Genomic DNA, 16,168 nt, shown 5'->3' with positions numbered 1-16,168 from the left:
AAATGGTGATATAACTTCCCCTGAAATGGTGGTATAACTTCCATCCCTGAAATGGTGATATAACTTCCCCTGAAGGGGTGATATAACCTCTCCTCCTGAAATGGTGATATAACTTCCCCTGAAGGGGTGATATAACTTCTCCTCATGAAATGGTGATATATCTTCTCCTCCTGAAATGGTGATATAACTTCCCCCCCTGAAATGGTGATATAACTTCCCCCCCTGAAATGGTGATATAACTTTCCCTGAAGGGGTGATATAACTTCTCCTCCTGAAGGGGTGACATAACCTCTCCTCCTGAAATGGTGAGATAACTTCCCCTGAAATGGTGATATAACCTCTCCTCCTGAAATGGTGATATAACTTCTCCTCCTGGAATGGTGACATAACTTCTCCTCCTGAAATGGTGATATAACTTCCCCTGAAATGGTGATATAACTTCTTCTCCTGGAATGGTGACATAACCTCTCCTCCTGAAATGGTGATATAACTTCCCCTCCTGAAATGGTGATATAACCTCTCCTCCTGAAATGGTGATATAACTTCCCCTGAAATGGTGATATATCTTATCGTCCTGAAATGGTGATATAACTTCCCCTGAAATGGTGATATAACTTCCCCTCCTGAAATGGTGATATAACTTCCCCTGAAATGGTGATATATCTTATCGTCCTGAAATGGTGATATAACTTCCCCTGAAATGGTGATATAACTTCCCCTCCTGAAATGGTGATATAACTTCCCCTGAAATGGTGATATATCTTATCATCCTGAAATGGTGATATAACCTCTCCCCCTGAATGGTGATATAACCTCTCCTCCTGAAATGGTGATATAACTTCCCCTCCTGAAATGGTTATATAACTTCTCCTCCTGAAATGGTGATATAACTTCCCCTGAAATGGTGATATATCTTATCGTCCTGAAATGGTGACATAACTTCCCCTGAAATGGTGATATATCTTATCGTCCTGAAATGGTGATATAACCTCTCCTCCTGAATGGTGATATAACCTCTCCTCCTGAAATGGTGATATAACTTCTCCTCCTGAAATGGTGATATAACCTCTCCTCCTGAATGGTGATATAACTTCCCCTCCTGAAATGGTTATATAACTTCTCCTCCTGAAATGGTGATATAACTTCTCCTCCTGAAATGGTGATATAACTTCCCCTGAAATGGTGATATATCTTATCGTCCTGAAATGGTGATATAACTTCCCCTGAAATGGTGATATATCTTATCGTCCTGAAATGGTGATATATTTCCCCTGAAATGGTGATATATTTACCCCTCCTGAAATGGTGTTTGTTTACTCAACTAGATATAATAACCTAGTTGTTTCATTTGACAGAATTCGTCCATGGATTCTATTTCCATAGTTGTACGATCCCCCAGATATGTCATAGGCTGCATGTATCCCAAATGTCTCTGGGCAAAAGTAGTGCACTATATTTGACTGAGGCCTACAGTTCTCCAAGGTTGAGAGTGTCTCTCTCTCTCTCTATATATATATATATCCCTCTCTCTCTCTCTCTCTCTCTCTGTCTATTTATCCATCCATCTCTCTCTGTCGCTCTGTCTCTCTCTATCCATCTCAATTTCTATCGCTGTCTATCAATTTCTATCGCTCTCTCTCTCTCCCTCCCTCTCCCTCTCTCTCTATCCATCTCTCTCTCCCCCTCTCTCTCTCCCTCTCTCTCTCCTTCTCTCTCTCTCCTTTCTCTCTCTCTCTCTCCCCATCTCAATCCCTCTCTCTCCCCCATCTCAATCTCTCTCTGTCTATCCATCCCAGTCCCTATCGCTGTCTATCCGTTTCTATCGCTCTCTCTCTCTCTCCCCATCTCAATCCCTCTCTCTTTCCCTCTCTCTCTCTCTCCCCCATCTCAATCTCTCTCTGTCTATCCATCCCAGTCCCTATCGCTGTCTATCCGTTTCTATCGCTCTCTCTCTCCCTCTCTCTCTCTCCCCATCTCAATCCCTCTCTCTCTCCCTCTCTCTCTCTCCCCATCTTAATCCCTCTCTCTCTCCCTCTCTCTCTCTCCCCATCTCAATCCCTCTCTCTTTTCCTCTCTCTCACCCCATCTCAATCCCTCTCTCTCTCTCCTTCTCTCTCTCCTTTCTCTCTCTCCCTCTCTCTCTCTCCACATCTCAATCCCTCTCTCTCTCCCTCTCTCCCCATCTCAATCCCTCTCTCTCTATCCCTCTCTCTCTCTCCCCATCTCAATCCCTCTCTCTTTTCCTCTCTCTCTCACCCCATCTCAATCCCTCTCTCTCTCTCCTTCTCTCTCTCCTTTCTCTCTCTCCCTCTCTCTCTCTCCCTCTCTCTCTCTCCCTCTCTCTCTCTCTCTCCCTCTCTCTCTCCCTCTCTCTCTCTCCCTCTCTCTCTCTCCCCATCTCAATCCCTCTCTCTCTCTCCTTTCTCTCTCTCCCTCTCTCTCTCTCCCCATCTCAATCCCTCTCTCTATCCCTCTCTCTCTCTCCCCCCATCTCAATCCCTCTCTCTATCCCTCTCTCTCTCTCCCCCATCTCAATCCCTCTCTCTATCCCTCTCTCTCTCTCCCTATCTCAATCCCTCTCTCTCTAGCCCTGGTTTCACCTTGCGTTAACATGTGGTTGTCGCCATCCAATCAAGATGATCCGATCTCTATCTGATGGAGATTTGTTGCGTCTCCACCGGTGCCGGATTCTGCAGGGAGGACGGCTCATAATAATGTCTGGAACGGAGCAAATGGAAGGGCTTTAGACACAGGTGGCCCCCAACCTCCCGTGGTCTACACATGGCAATAAAACGTGTCTCTAATCTGCCCACGGCGTCCATATCCATAAACCTCCCGTGGTCTACACATGGCAATAAAACGTGTCTCTAATCTGCCCACGGCGTCCATATCCATAAACCTCCCGTGGTCTACACATGGCAATAAAACGTGTCTCTAATCTGCCCACGGCGTCCATATCCATAAACCTCCCGTGGTCTACACATGGCAATAAAACGTGTCTCTAATCTGCCCACGGCGTCCATATCCATAAACCTCCCGTGGTCTACACATGGCAATAAAACGTGTCTCTAATCTGCCCACGGCGTCCATATCCATAAACCTCCCGTGGTCTACACATGGCAATAAAACGTGTCTCTAATCTGCCCACGGCGTCCATATCCATAAACCTCCCGTGGTCTACACATGGCAATAAAACGTGTCTCTAATCTGCCCACGGCGTCCATATCCATAAACCTCCCGTGGTCTACACATGGCAATAAAACGTGTCTCTAATCTGCCCACGGCGTCCATATCCATAAACCTCCCGTGGTCTACACATGGCAATAAAACGTGTCTCTAATCTGCCCACGGCGTCCATATCCATAAACCTCCCGTGGTCTACACATGGCAATAAAACGTGTCTCTAATCTGCCCACGGCGTCCATATCCATAAACCTCCCGTGGTCTACACATGGCAATAAAACGTGTCTCTAATCTGCTCACGGCGTCCATATCCATAAACCTCCCGTGGTCTACACATGGCAATAAAACGTGTCTCTAATCTGCCCACGGCGTCCATATCCATAAACCTCCCGTGGTCTACACATGGCAATAAAACGTGTCTCTAATCTGCTCACGGCGTCCATATCCATAAACCTCCCGTGGTCTACACATGGCAATAAAACGTGTCTCTAATCTGCTCACGGCGTCCATATCCATAAACCTCCCGTGGTCTACACATGGCAATAAAACGTGTCTCTAATCTGCCCACGGCGTCCATATCCATAAACCTCCCGTGGTCTACACATGGCAATAAAACGTGTCTCTAATCTGCTCACGGCGTCCATATCCATAAACCTCCCGTTATGACACGAGCTGTATAAAATGGACAGAAAAGAGCACACTTTTACAATCAATAGTTTTAAACGACGACTGGGTGTAATACTGTCTAGATAACCTAAACCTGTCCACAGCTGTACTAATGAATATTCATAGAAACACTCAACATTCCTAAAAAAGTCACAACACAAATAAGTTGCGTATCTGGATGAAGTTACGGGCCCTAATGAAACAGGTTCAGTTACAGGCCCTAGTAAAACAGGTTCAGTTACAGGCCCTAATGAAACAGGTTCAGTTACAGGCCCTAATGAAACAGGTTCAGTTACAGGCCCTAATGAAACAGGTTCAGTTGCAGGCCCTAGTGAAACAGGTTCAGTTACAGGCCCTAATGAAACAGGTTCAGTTACAGGCCCTAATGAAACAGGTTCAGTTACAGGCCCTAATGAAACAGGTTCAGTTACAGGCCCTGGTGACACAGGTTCAGTTACAGGCCCTAATGAAACAGGTTCAGTTACAGGCCCTAATGAAACAGGTTCAGTTACAGGCCCTAGTGAAACAGGTTCAGTTACAGGCCCTAATGAAACAGGTTCAGTTACAGGCCCTAATGAAACAGGTTCAGTTACAGGCCCTAATGAAACAGGTTCAGTTACAGGCCCTAGTGAAACAGGTTCAGTTACAGGCCCTAATGAAACAGGTTCAGTTACAGGCCCTAGTGAAACAGGTTCAGTTACAGGCCCTAATGAAACAGGTTCAGTTACAGGCCCTAGTGACACAGGTTCAGTTACAGGCCCTAATGAAACAGAAACAGGTTCAGTTACAGGCCCTAATGAAACAGGTTCAGTTACAGGCCCTAGTGAAACAGGTTCAGTTACAGGCCCTAGTGACACAGGTTCAGTTACAGGCCCTAATGAAACAGAAACAGGTTCAGTTACAGGCCCTAATGAAACAGGTTCAGTTACAGGCCCTAGTGAAACAGGTTCAGTTACAGGCCCTAGTGAAACAGGTTCAGTTACAGGCCCTAGTGAAACAGGTTCAGTTACAGGCCCTAGTGAAACAGGTTCAGTTACAGGCCCTAGTGAAACAGGTTCAGTTACAGGCCCTAGTGAAACAGGTTCAGTTACAGGCCCTAGTGAAACAGGTTCAGTTACAGGCCCTAATGAAACAAAAACAGGTTCAGTTACAGGCCCTAGTGAAACAGGTTCAGTTACAGGCCCTAGTGAAACAGGTTCAGTTACAGGCCCTAGTGAAACAGGTTCAGTTACAGGCCCTAGTGAAACAGGTTCAGTTACAGGCCCCAATGAAACAGGTTCAGTTACAGGCCCTAATGAAACAGGTTCAGTTACAGGCCCCAATGAAATAGGTTCAGTTACAGGCCCTAATGAAACAGGTTCAGTTACAGGCCCTAATGAAACAGGTTCAGTTACAGGCCCTAATGAAACAGGTTCAGTTACAGGCCCCAATGAAACAGGTTCAGTTACAGGCCCTAATGAAACAGGTTCAGTTACAGGCCCTAGTGAAACAGGTTCAGTTACAGGCCCTAATGAAACAGGTTCAGTTACAGGCCCTAATGAAACAGGTTCAGTTACAGGCCCTAATGAAACAGGTTCAGTTACAGGCCCTAATGAAACAGGTTCAGTTACAGGCCCTAGTGAAACAGGTTCAGTTACAGGCCCTAAAGAAACAGATTCAGTTACAGGCCCTATGGGCTCTCCTTCACCGTGGCCAACTAAACGTGTTAACCCTCGTAAGGCTGCCGGCCCAGACGGCATCCCTAGCCGCGTCCTCAGAATGCGCAGACCAGCTGGCTGGAGTGTTTACGGACATATTCAATCTCTCCCTATCCCAGTCTGTTGTCCCCACATGCTTCAAGATGGCCACCATTGTTCATGTTCCCAAGAAAGCTGAGGTAAATATCTTGACTGGATACCACTACTTGAACACTGAAAATAAATATCACCACTAATGTACCCGAACCTCCTGCTGAATATTTGACCACATCCCTACACTACCTAATTTCACATGGTTTGTTCGTTTTTATTTACGACACATTTGTACTGTGTTCTTTTTTCCTCAAAGTGCCAATTTGAGATCTCTAAATAGCTGCTCGGTGTAGTTACCGTTGGTTTCCACTAGATGGCAGCCTAAGTTAGAGGAAGTCACCGCTCTAGTAACCCGGCCCGTTGGTGCATGTTCAAAGCAGTTTTTTCTTCCTAGTTTCTCTGGCTACGCTTGATCTTGTTGTATGGGAGTGTGACATGCTGGAGGATGTTGCAGGCAGCAGAACGTTCTCCACGGCGTCTCCAGACTCTGTCACGCCTGTCACATGTGCTCATGTGCTCAGTGTGAACCTGCTTTCATCTGTGAAGAGCACAGGGCGCCAGTGGCAAATTTGCCAATCTTGGTGTTCTCTGGCAAATGCCAAACGTCCTGCACGGTGTTGGGCTGTAAGCACAACCCCCACCTGTGGACGTCGGGCCCTCATACCACCCTCATGGAGTCTGTTTCTGACCGTTTGAGCAGACACATGCACATTTGTGGCCTGCTGGAGGTCATTTTGCAGGGCTCTGGCAGTGCACCTCCTTGCACAAAGGCGGAGGTAGCGGTCCTGCTGCTGGGTTGTTGCCCTCCTACGGCCTCCTCCACGTCTCCTGATGTACTGGCCTTTTAAAGTCAAGGGGTCTTGCCAAATGCAATGAAAACACAAGTATAACACTTACTGTACAGACTGAAAACAGAAACTACAGTACAGACTGAAAACACAAGCATATACAGGGCAGACAGGAACCAAATATAACAAGTACAGTACAGACTGAAAACACATTCATATTCTGTATTGACTGAGAACACAAGCATTTACACTACATACTGAAAATACAAGCATAACATTAACAGTACAGACTGAAAACACAAGCATTACAGACTGAAAACACAAGCATTACAGACTGAAAACACAAGCATTACAGACTGAAAACACAAGCATTACAGACTGAAAACACAAGCATTACAGACTGAAAACACAAGCATTACAGACTGAAAACACAAGCATTACAGACTGAAAACACAAGCATTACAGACTGAAAACACAGGCATATTGTGTACAGACTGAAAACACAGGCATATTGTGTACAGACTGAAAACACAGGCATATTGTGTACATACTGAAAACACAGGCATATTGTACACAGGCATATTGTGTACATACTGAAAACACAGGCAAATTGTGTACAGACTGAAAACACAGGCATATTGTGTACAGACTGAAAACACAGGCATATTGTGTACAGACTGAAAAAACAGGCATATTGTGTACATACTGAAAACACAGGCATATTGTGTACATACTGAAAACACAGGCATAACACTTACACAGTAGTTGTGGTCAGTGGTTTTGTGGTTATCTTCAGTAGTTGTGTGGTTGTGGTCAGTATTTTTGGTCAGTTTTTGTAGTTAGTAGTAGTCAGAAGTTTGGTCAGTAGTTGTGGTTGTGGTCAGTAGTTGTGTGGTTGTGGTCAGTAGTTGTGTGGTTGTGGTCAGTAGTTGTGTGGTTGTGGTCAGTAGTTGTGGTTGTGGTCAGTAGTTGTGTTGTTGTTGTCAGTAGTTGTGGTTGTTGTCAGTAGTTGTGTGGTCGTGGTCAGTAGTTGTGTGGTTGTGGTCAGTAGTTGTGGTTGTTGTCAGTAGTTGTGTGGTTGTGGTCAGTAGTTGTGTGGTTGTGGTCAGTAGTTGTGGTTGTGGTCAGTAGTTGTGTTGTTGTTGTCAGTAGTTGTGGTTGTTGTCAGTAGTTGTGGTCAGTAGTTGTGTGGTTGTGGTCAGTAGTTGTGTGGTTGTGGTCAGTAGTTGTGTGGTTGTGGTCAGTAGTTGTTTGGTTGTTGTCAGTAGTTGTGTGGTTGTGGTCAGTAGTTGTGTGGTTGTTGTCAGTAGTTGTGTGGTTGTGGTCAGTAGTTGTGTGGTTGTGGTCAGTAGTTGTGGTTGTTGTCAGTAGTTGTGTGGTTGTGGTCAGTAGTTGTGTGGTTGTGGTCAGTAGTTGTGTGGTTGTTGTCAGTAGTTGTGTGGTTGTGGTCAGTAGTTGTGTGGTTGTGGTCAGTAGTTGTGTGGTTGTGGTCAGTAGTTGTGGTTGTTGTCAGTAGTTGTGTGGTTGTGGTCAGTAGTTGTGTGGTTGTTGTCAGTAGTTGTGTGGTTGTGGTCAGTAGTTGTGTGGTCGTGGTCAGTAGTTGTGTGGTTGTGGTCAGTAGTTGTGGTTGTTGTCAGTAGTTGTGTGGTTGTGGTCAGTAGTTGTGTGGTTGTGGTCAGTAGTTGTGGTTGTTGTCAGTAGTTGTGTGGTTGTGGTCAGTAGTCGTGTGGTTGTGGTCAGTAGTCGTGTGGTTGTGGTCAGTAGTTGTGGTTGTTGTCAGTAGTTGTGTGGTTGTGGTCAGTAGTTGTGTGGTTGTGGTCAGTAGTTGTGGTTGTTGTCAGTAGTTGTGTGGTTGTGGTCAGTAGTTGTGTGGTTGTGGTCAGTAGTTGTGTGGTTGTGGTCAGTAGTTGTGTGGTTGTGGTCAGTAGTTGTGTGGTTGTTGTCAGTAGTTGTGGTTGTGGTCAGTAGTTGTGGTTGTTGTCAGTAGTTGTGGTTGTTGTCAGTAGTTGTGTGGTTGTTGTCAGTAGTTGTGGTTGTTGTCAGTAGTTGTGGTTGTGGTCAGTAGTTGTGGTTGTGGTCAGTAGTTGTGGTTGTTGTCAGTAGTTGTGGTGTTGTCAGTAGTTGTGTGGTTGTGGTCAGTGGTTGTGTGGTTGTGGTCAGTAGTTGTGGTTCTTGTCAGTAGTTGTGTGGTTGTGGTCAGTAGTTGTGGTTGTTGTCAGTAGTTGTGTGGTTGTGGTCAGTGGTTGTGTGGTTGTTGTCAGTAGTTGTGGTTGTTGTCAGTAGTTGTGTGGTTGTGGTCAGTAGTTGTGGTTGTTGTCAGTAGTTGTGTGGTTGTGGTCAGTGGTTGTGTGGTTGTTGTCAGTAGTTGTGGTTGTTGTCAGTAGTTGTGTGGTTGTGGTCAGTAGTTGTGGTTGTTGTCAGTAGTTGTGTGGTTGTGGTCAGTAGTTGTAGTTGTGGTGTTGTCAGTAGTTGTGTGGTTGTGGTCAGTAGTTGTGGTTGTTGTCAGTAGTTGTGGTGTTGTCAGTAGTTGTGTGGTTGTGGTCAGTAGTTGTGTGGTTGTTGTCAGTAGTTGTGGTTGTTGTCAGTAGTTGTGGTGTTGTCAGTAGTTGTGTGGTTGTGGTCAGTAGTTGTGGTGTTGTCAGTAGTTGTGTGGTTGTGGTCAGTAGTTGTGTGGTTGTGGTCAGTAGTTGTGGTTGTGGTCAGTAGTTGTGTGGTTGTTGTCAGTAGTTGTGGTGTTGTCAGTAGTTGTGTGGTTGTGGTCAGGAGTTGTGGTGTTGTCAGTAGTTGTGTGGTTGTTGTCAGTAGTTGTGGTGTTGTCAGTAGTTGTGTGGTTGTGGTCAGTAGTTGTGTGGTTGTGGTCAGTAGTTGTGGTGTTGTCAGTAGTTGTGTGGTTGTGGTCAGTAGTTGTGTGGTTGTGGTCAGGAGTTGTGGTGTTGTCAGTAGTTGTGTGGTTGTTTTCAGTAGTTGTGGTTGTGGTCAGTAGTTGTGATTGTGTGGTTGTGGTCAGTAGTTGTGTGGTTGTGGTCAGTAGTTGTTTGGTTGTTGTCAGTAGTTGTGTGTTTGTGTGGTTGTTGTCAGCAGTTGTGTGGTTGTGGTTGCTGTCAGTGGTTGTGTGGTTGTGGTCAGTAGTTGTGTGGTTGTGGTCAGTAGTTGTGTGGTTGTTGTCAGTTGTTGTGTGGTTGTGGTCAGTAGTTGTTTGGTTGTTGTCAGTAGTTGTGTGGTTGTGGTCAGTAGTTGTGTGGTTGTGGTCAGTAGTTGTGGTTGTTGTCAGTAGTTGTGTGGTCGTGGTCAGTAGTTGTGTGGTTGTGGTCAGTAGTTGTGGTTGTGGTCAGTAGTTGTGGTTGTTGTCAGTAGTTGTGGTTGTTGTCAGTAGTTGTGGTTGTTGTCAGTAGTTGTGGTGTTGTCAGTAGTTGTGTGGTTGTGGTCAGTAGTTGTGGTCAGTAGTTGTGTGGTTGTGGTCAGTAGTTGTGGTGTTGTCAGTAGTTGTGTGGTTGTGGTCAGTAGTTGTGTGGTTGTGGTCAGTAGTTGTGGTTGTTGTCAGTAGTTGTGGTTTTTGTCAGTAGTTGTGGTTGTTGTCAGTAGTTGTGGTGTTGTCAGTAGTTGTGTGGTCGTGGTCAGTAGTTGTGTGGTTGTGGTCAGTAGTTGTGGTTGTTGTCAGTAGTTGTGTGGTTGTGGTCAGTAGTTGTGGTTGTTGTCAGTAGTTGTGGTTGTTGTCAGTAGTTGTGGTGTTGTCAGTAGTTGTGTGGTTGTTGTCAGTAGTTTTGTGGTTGTTGTCAGTAGTTGTGGTTGTTGTCAGTAGTTGTGTGGTCGTGGTCAGTAGTTGTGTGGTCGTGGTCAGTAGTTGTGTGGTTGTGGTCAGTAGTTGTGGTTGTTGTCAGTAGTTGTGTGGTTGTGGTCAGTAGTTGTGTGGTTGTGGTCAGTAGTTGTGGTTGTTGTCAGTAGTTGTGGTGTTGTCAGTAGTTGTGGTGTTGTCAGTAGTTGTGTGGTTGTGGTCAGTAGTTGTGTGGTTGTTGTCAGTAGTTGTGGTTGTTGTCAGTAGTTGTGGTTGTTGTCAGTAGTTGTGGTGTTGTCAGTAGTTGTGTGGTTGTTGTCAGTAGTTGTGTGGTTGTGGTCAGTAGTTGTGGTGTTGTCAGCAGTTGTGTGGTTGTGGTCAGTAGTTGTGGTTGTTGTCAGTAGTTGTGGTGTTGTCAGTAGTTGTGTGGTTGTGGTCAGTAATTGTGGTTGTTGTCAGTAGTTGTGGTTGTTGTCAGTAGGTGTTTGGTTGTGGTCAGTAGTTGTGTGGTTGTTGTCAGTAGATTTTTGGTTGTTGTCAGTAGATTTTTGGTTGTTGTCAGTAGTTGTGGTGTTGTCAGTAGTTGTGGTGTTGTCAGTAGTTGTGTGGTTGTGGTCAGTAGTTGTGGTGTTGTCAGTAGTTGTGTGGTTGTGGTCAGTAGTTGTGGTGTTGTCAGTAGTTGTGTGGTTGTGGTCAGTAGTTGTGGTGTTGTCAGTAGTTGTGTGGTTGTGGTCAGTAGTTGTGGTTGTTGTCAGTAGTTGTGGTTGTGGTCAGTAGTTGTGGTGTTGTCAGTAGTTGTGTGGTTGTGGTCAGTAGTTGTGGTGTTGTCAGTAGTTGTGTGGTTGTGGTCAGGAGTTGTGTGGTTGTTGTCAGTAGTTGTGTGGTTGTTGTCAGTAGTTGTGGTGTTGTCAGTAGTTGTGTGGTTGTGGTCAGTAGTTGTGGTGTTGTCAGTAGTTGTGTTGTTGTGGTCAGTAGTTGTGTGGTTGTTGTCAGTAGTTGTGGTTGTTGTCAGTAGTTGTGGTTGTGGTCAGTAGTTGTGGTGTTGTCAGTAGTTGTGTGGTTGTGGTCAGTAGTTGTGGTGTTGTCAGTAGTTGTGTGGTTGTGGTCAGGAGTTGTGGTCAGTAGTTGTGTGGTTGTTGTCAGTATTTGTGTGGTTGTGGTCAGTATTTAAGTTTGACTTTGTAACGAGTGCACAGCATGGTGTTTTGGGAAACGGGTGGGACACGGTCTGTGTGTTTTTGTCTGTCTGTCTGTCTGTCTGTCTGTCTGTCTGTCTGTGTTTTTCTGTGTTTTTCTGTCTGTCTGTGTGTGTTTTTCTGTCTGTCTGTGTGTGTTTCTCTGTCTGTCTGTGGTCATCAGCTTTGATGCTATCCAGAATTTGACTAGATTTTACTACTCGTTTTTAATGACTGATAGTTTTTCATCAGCATGCTAGGCTAGCTAATGCTATAGGAGCCCGTTGGATTCGCCAACACATCCGGGTAGCTGCAACACATCCGGGTAGCCACAACTCATCCGGGTAGCTACAACTCATCCGGGTAGCTACAACACACCCGGGTAGCTACAACACACCCGGGTAGCTACAACTCATCTGGGTAGCTACAACACACCCGGGTAGCTACAACTCATCCGGGTAGCTACAACACACCCGGGTAGCTACAACACATCTGGGTAGCTACAACACACCCGGGTAGCTACAACTCACCCGGGTAGCTACAACTCACCCGGGTAGCTACAACTCATCCGGGTAGCCACAACACACCCGGGTAGCTACAACTCATCCGGGTAGCTACAACTCATCTGGGTAGCTACAACACACCCGGGTAGCTACAACTCATCCGGGTAGCTACAACACACCCGGGTAGCTACAACACATCTGGGTAGCTACAACACACCCGGGTAGCTACAACTCATCCGGGTAGCTACAACTCATCCGGGTAGCTACAACTCATCCGGGTAGCTACAACACACCCGGGTAGCTACAACACACCCGGGTAGCTACAACACACCCGGGTAGATACAACACACCCGGGTAGATACAACACACCCGGGTAGATACAACTCACCCGGGTAGCTACAACTCACCCGGGTAGCTACAACTCATCCGGGTAGCTACAACACACCCGGGTAGCTACAACTCACCCGGGTAGCTACAACTCACCCGGGTAGCTACAACTCATCTGCGTAGCTACAACTCATCCGGGTAGCTACAACACATCCGGGTAGCCACAACTCATCCGGGTAGCTACAACTCATCCGGGTAGCTACAACACACCCGGGTAGCTACAACACACCCGGGTAGCTACAACTCATCTGGGTAGCTACAACACACCCGGGTAGCTACAACTCATCCGGGTAGCTACAACACACCCGGGTAGCTACAACACATCTGGGTAGCTACAACACACCCGGGTAGCTACAACTCACCCGGGTAGCTACAACTCACCCGGGTAGCTACAACTCATCCGGGTAGCCACAACACACCCGGGTAGCTACAACTCATCCGGGTAGCTACAACTCATCTGGGTAGCTACAACACACCCGGGTAGCTACAACTCATCCGGGTAGCTACAACACACCCGGGTAGCTACAACACATCTGGGTAGCTACAACACACCCGGGTAGCTACAACTCATCCGGGTAGCTACAACTCACCCGGGTAGCTACAACTCATCCGGGTAGCCACAACACACCCGGGTAGCTACAACTCATCCGGGTAGCTACAACTCATCTGGGTAGCTACAACACACCCGGGTAGCTACAACTCATCCGGGTAGCTACAACTCATCTGGGTAGCCACAACACACCCGGGTAGCTACAACTCATCCGGGTAGCTACAACTCATCTGGGTAGCTACAACACACCCGGGTAGCCAAAACTCATCCGGGTAGCTACAACACATCCGGGTAGCTACAACTCATCCGGGTAGCTACAACTCATCCGGGTAGCTACAACACACCCGGGTAGCTACAACTCATCTGGGTAGCTACAACACACCCGGGTAGCTACAACTCATCCGGGTAGCTACAACACATCCGGGTAGCTGCAACACACCCGGGTAGCCACAACACACCCGGGTAGCTACAACACACCCGGGTAGCTACAACTCATCCGGGTAGCTACAACTCATCCGAGTAGCTACAACTCATCCGGGTAGCTACAACTCACCCGGGTAGCTACAACTCATCCGGGTAGCTACAACTCATCCGGGTAGCCACAACACACCCGGGTAGCTACAACACACCTGGGTAGCTACAACTCATCCGGGTAGCTACAACTCATCTGGGTAGCTACAACACACCCGGGTAGCTACAACTCATCCGGGTAGCTACAACACACCCGGGTAGCTACAACTCATCCGGGTAGCTACAACTCATCCGGGTAGCTACAACTCATCCGGGTAGCTACAACTCATCCGGGTAGCTACAACACACCCGGGTAGCTACAACTCATCCGGGTAGCTACAACACACCAGGGTAGCTACAACTCATCCGGGTAGCTACAACTCACCCGGGTAGCTACAACTCATCCGGGTAGCTACAACTCATCTGGGTAGCTACAACACACCCGGGTAGCTACAACTCATCCGGGTAGCTACAACTCATCCGGGTAGCTACAACTCATCTGGGTAGCTACAACACATCCGGGTAGCTACAACTCATCTGGGTAGCTACAACACATCCGGGTAGCTACAACTCATCCGGGTAGCTACAACTCATCCGGGTAGCTACAACACACCCGGGTAGCTACAACACACCCGGGAAGCTACAACTCACCCGGGTAGCTACAACTCATCTGGGTAGCTACAACTCATCCGGGTAGCTACAACACACCCGGGTAGCTACAACACATCCGGGTAGCTACAACTCATCCGGGTAGCTACAACACACCCGGGTAGCTATAACACACCCGGGTAGCTACAACTCATCCGGGTAGCCACAACTCACCCGGGTAGCTACAACTCATCCGGGTAGCTACAACTCACCTGGGTAGCTACAACTCATCCGGGTAGCCACAACACACCCGGGTAGCTACAACTCATCCGGGTAGCTACAACTCATCTGGGTAGCTACAACACACCCGGGTAGCTACAACTCATCCGGGTAGCTACAACTCATCTGGGTAGCTACAACACACCCGGGTAGCTACAACTCATCCGGGTAGCTACAACTCATCTGGGTAGCCACAACACACCCGGTTAGCTACAACTCATCCGGGTAGCTACAACTCATCTGGGTAGCTACAACACACCCGGGTAGCCAAAACTCATCCGGGTAGCTACAACACATCCGGGTAGCTACAACTCATCCGGGTAGCTACAACTCATCCGGGTAGCTACAACACACCCGGGTAGCTACAACTCATCTGGGTAGCTACAACACACCCGGGTAGCTACAACTCATCCGGGTAGCTACAACACATCCGGGTAGCTGCAACACACCCGGGTAGCCACAACACACCCGGGTAGCTACAACTCATCCGGGTAGCTACAACTCATCCGAGTAGCTACAACTCATCCGGGTAGCTACAACTCACCCGGGTAGCTACAACTCATCCGGGTAGCCACAACACACCCGGGTAGCTACAACACACCCGGGTAGCTACAACTCATCCGGGTAGCTACAACTCATCTGGGTAGCTACAACACACCCGGGTAGCTACAACTCATCCGGGTAGCTACAACACACCCGGGTAGCTACAACTCATCCGGGTAGCTACAACTCATCCGGGTAGCTACAACTCATCCGGGTAGCTACAACACACCCGGGTAGCTACAACTCATCCGGGTAGCTACAACACACCAGGGTAGCTACAACTCATCCGGGTAGCTACAACTCACCCGGGTAGCTACAACTCATCCGGGTAGCTACAACTCATCTGGGTAGCTACAACACACCCGGGTAGCTACAACTCATCCGGGTAGCTACAACTCATCTGGGTAGCTACAACACATCCGGGTAGCTACAACTCATCTGGGTAGCTACAACACATCCGGGTAGCTACAACTCATCCGGGTAGCTACAACTCATCCGGGTAGCTACTTACCCTAACGCCAGGCGTTGCATTTTCATAGAATCCAATGATTTTTGAAAACAGAAAGCATCGACTCCAAACGGAAAAAAATGTTTTTTTTGCAACGAAAACAGGAGTTTCCGTTTGACAAATGAAGGTAGGTTTCCTCCTCGTGTCTCTTCTGCATCCCTTTGGTTTCTGGTGAACACACCCCTTGTTGTATGTAGACACTACTGCGCCCTGGTTCATGTGGTGGTGCTAATCAGATCGTTCTCCGTGGGGACTTTAAACAACGACAGATTGATGCTGAAGAACATCACATGGACCCCTATTCAACAAACCGTATCAGTAGGAGAGATGATGTAGGATCAATGATGTCTTTAAGATCATACTGAATAAGAGAGGAGAGCTGGTCCTAGATCAGTTATGTCTTTAAGATCATAATGAATAAGAGGAGAGCTGGTCTAGGATCAGTTATGTCTTTAAGATCATAATGAATAAGAGAGGAGAGCTGGTCCTAGATCAGTTCTGTCTTTAAGATCATAATGAATAAGAGGAGAGCTGGTCTAGGATCAGTTATGTCTTTAAGATCATAATGAATAAGAGAGAGGAGAGCTGATCCTAGATCAGTTATGTCTTTAAGATCATAATGAATAAGAGAGAGGAGAGCTGGTCTAGGATCAGTTATGTCTTTAAGATCATAATGAATAAGAGAGGGGAGCTGATCCTAGATCAGTTATGTCTTTAAGATCATAATGAATAAGAGAGAGGAGAGCTGGTCTAGGATCAGTTATGTCTTTAAGATCATAATGAATAAGAGAGGGGGGAGCTGGTCTAGGATCAGTTATGTCTTTAAGATCATAATGAATAAGAGAGGGGAGCTGATCCTAGATCAGTTATGTCTTTAAGATCATAATGAATAAGAGAGAGGAGAGCTGGTCTAGGATCAGTTATGT

This window comes from Salvelinus fontinalis, chromosome 31, assembly GCF_029448725.1.
Source record: "Salvelinus fontinalis isolate EN_2023a chromosome 31, ASM2944872v1, whole genome shotgun sequence".
Lineage (NCBI taxonomy): Eukaryota > Metazoa > Chordata > Actinopteri > Salmoniformes > Salmonidae > Salvelinus > Salvelinus fontinalis.
This window is presented reverse-complemented; position numbering follows the sequence as displayed.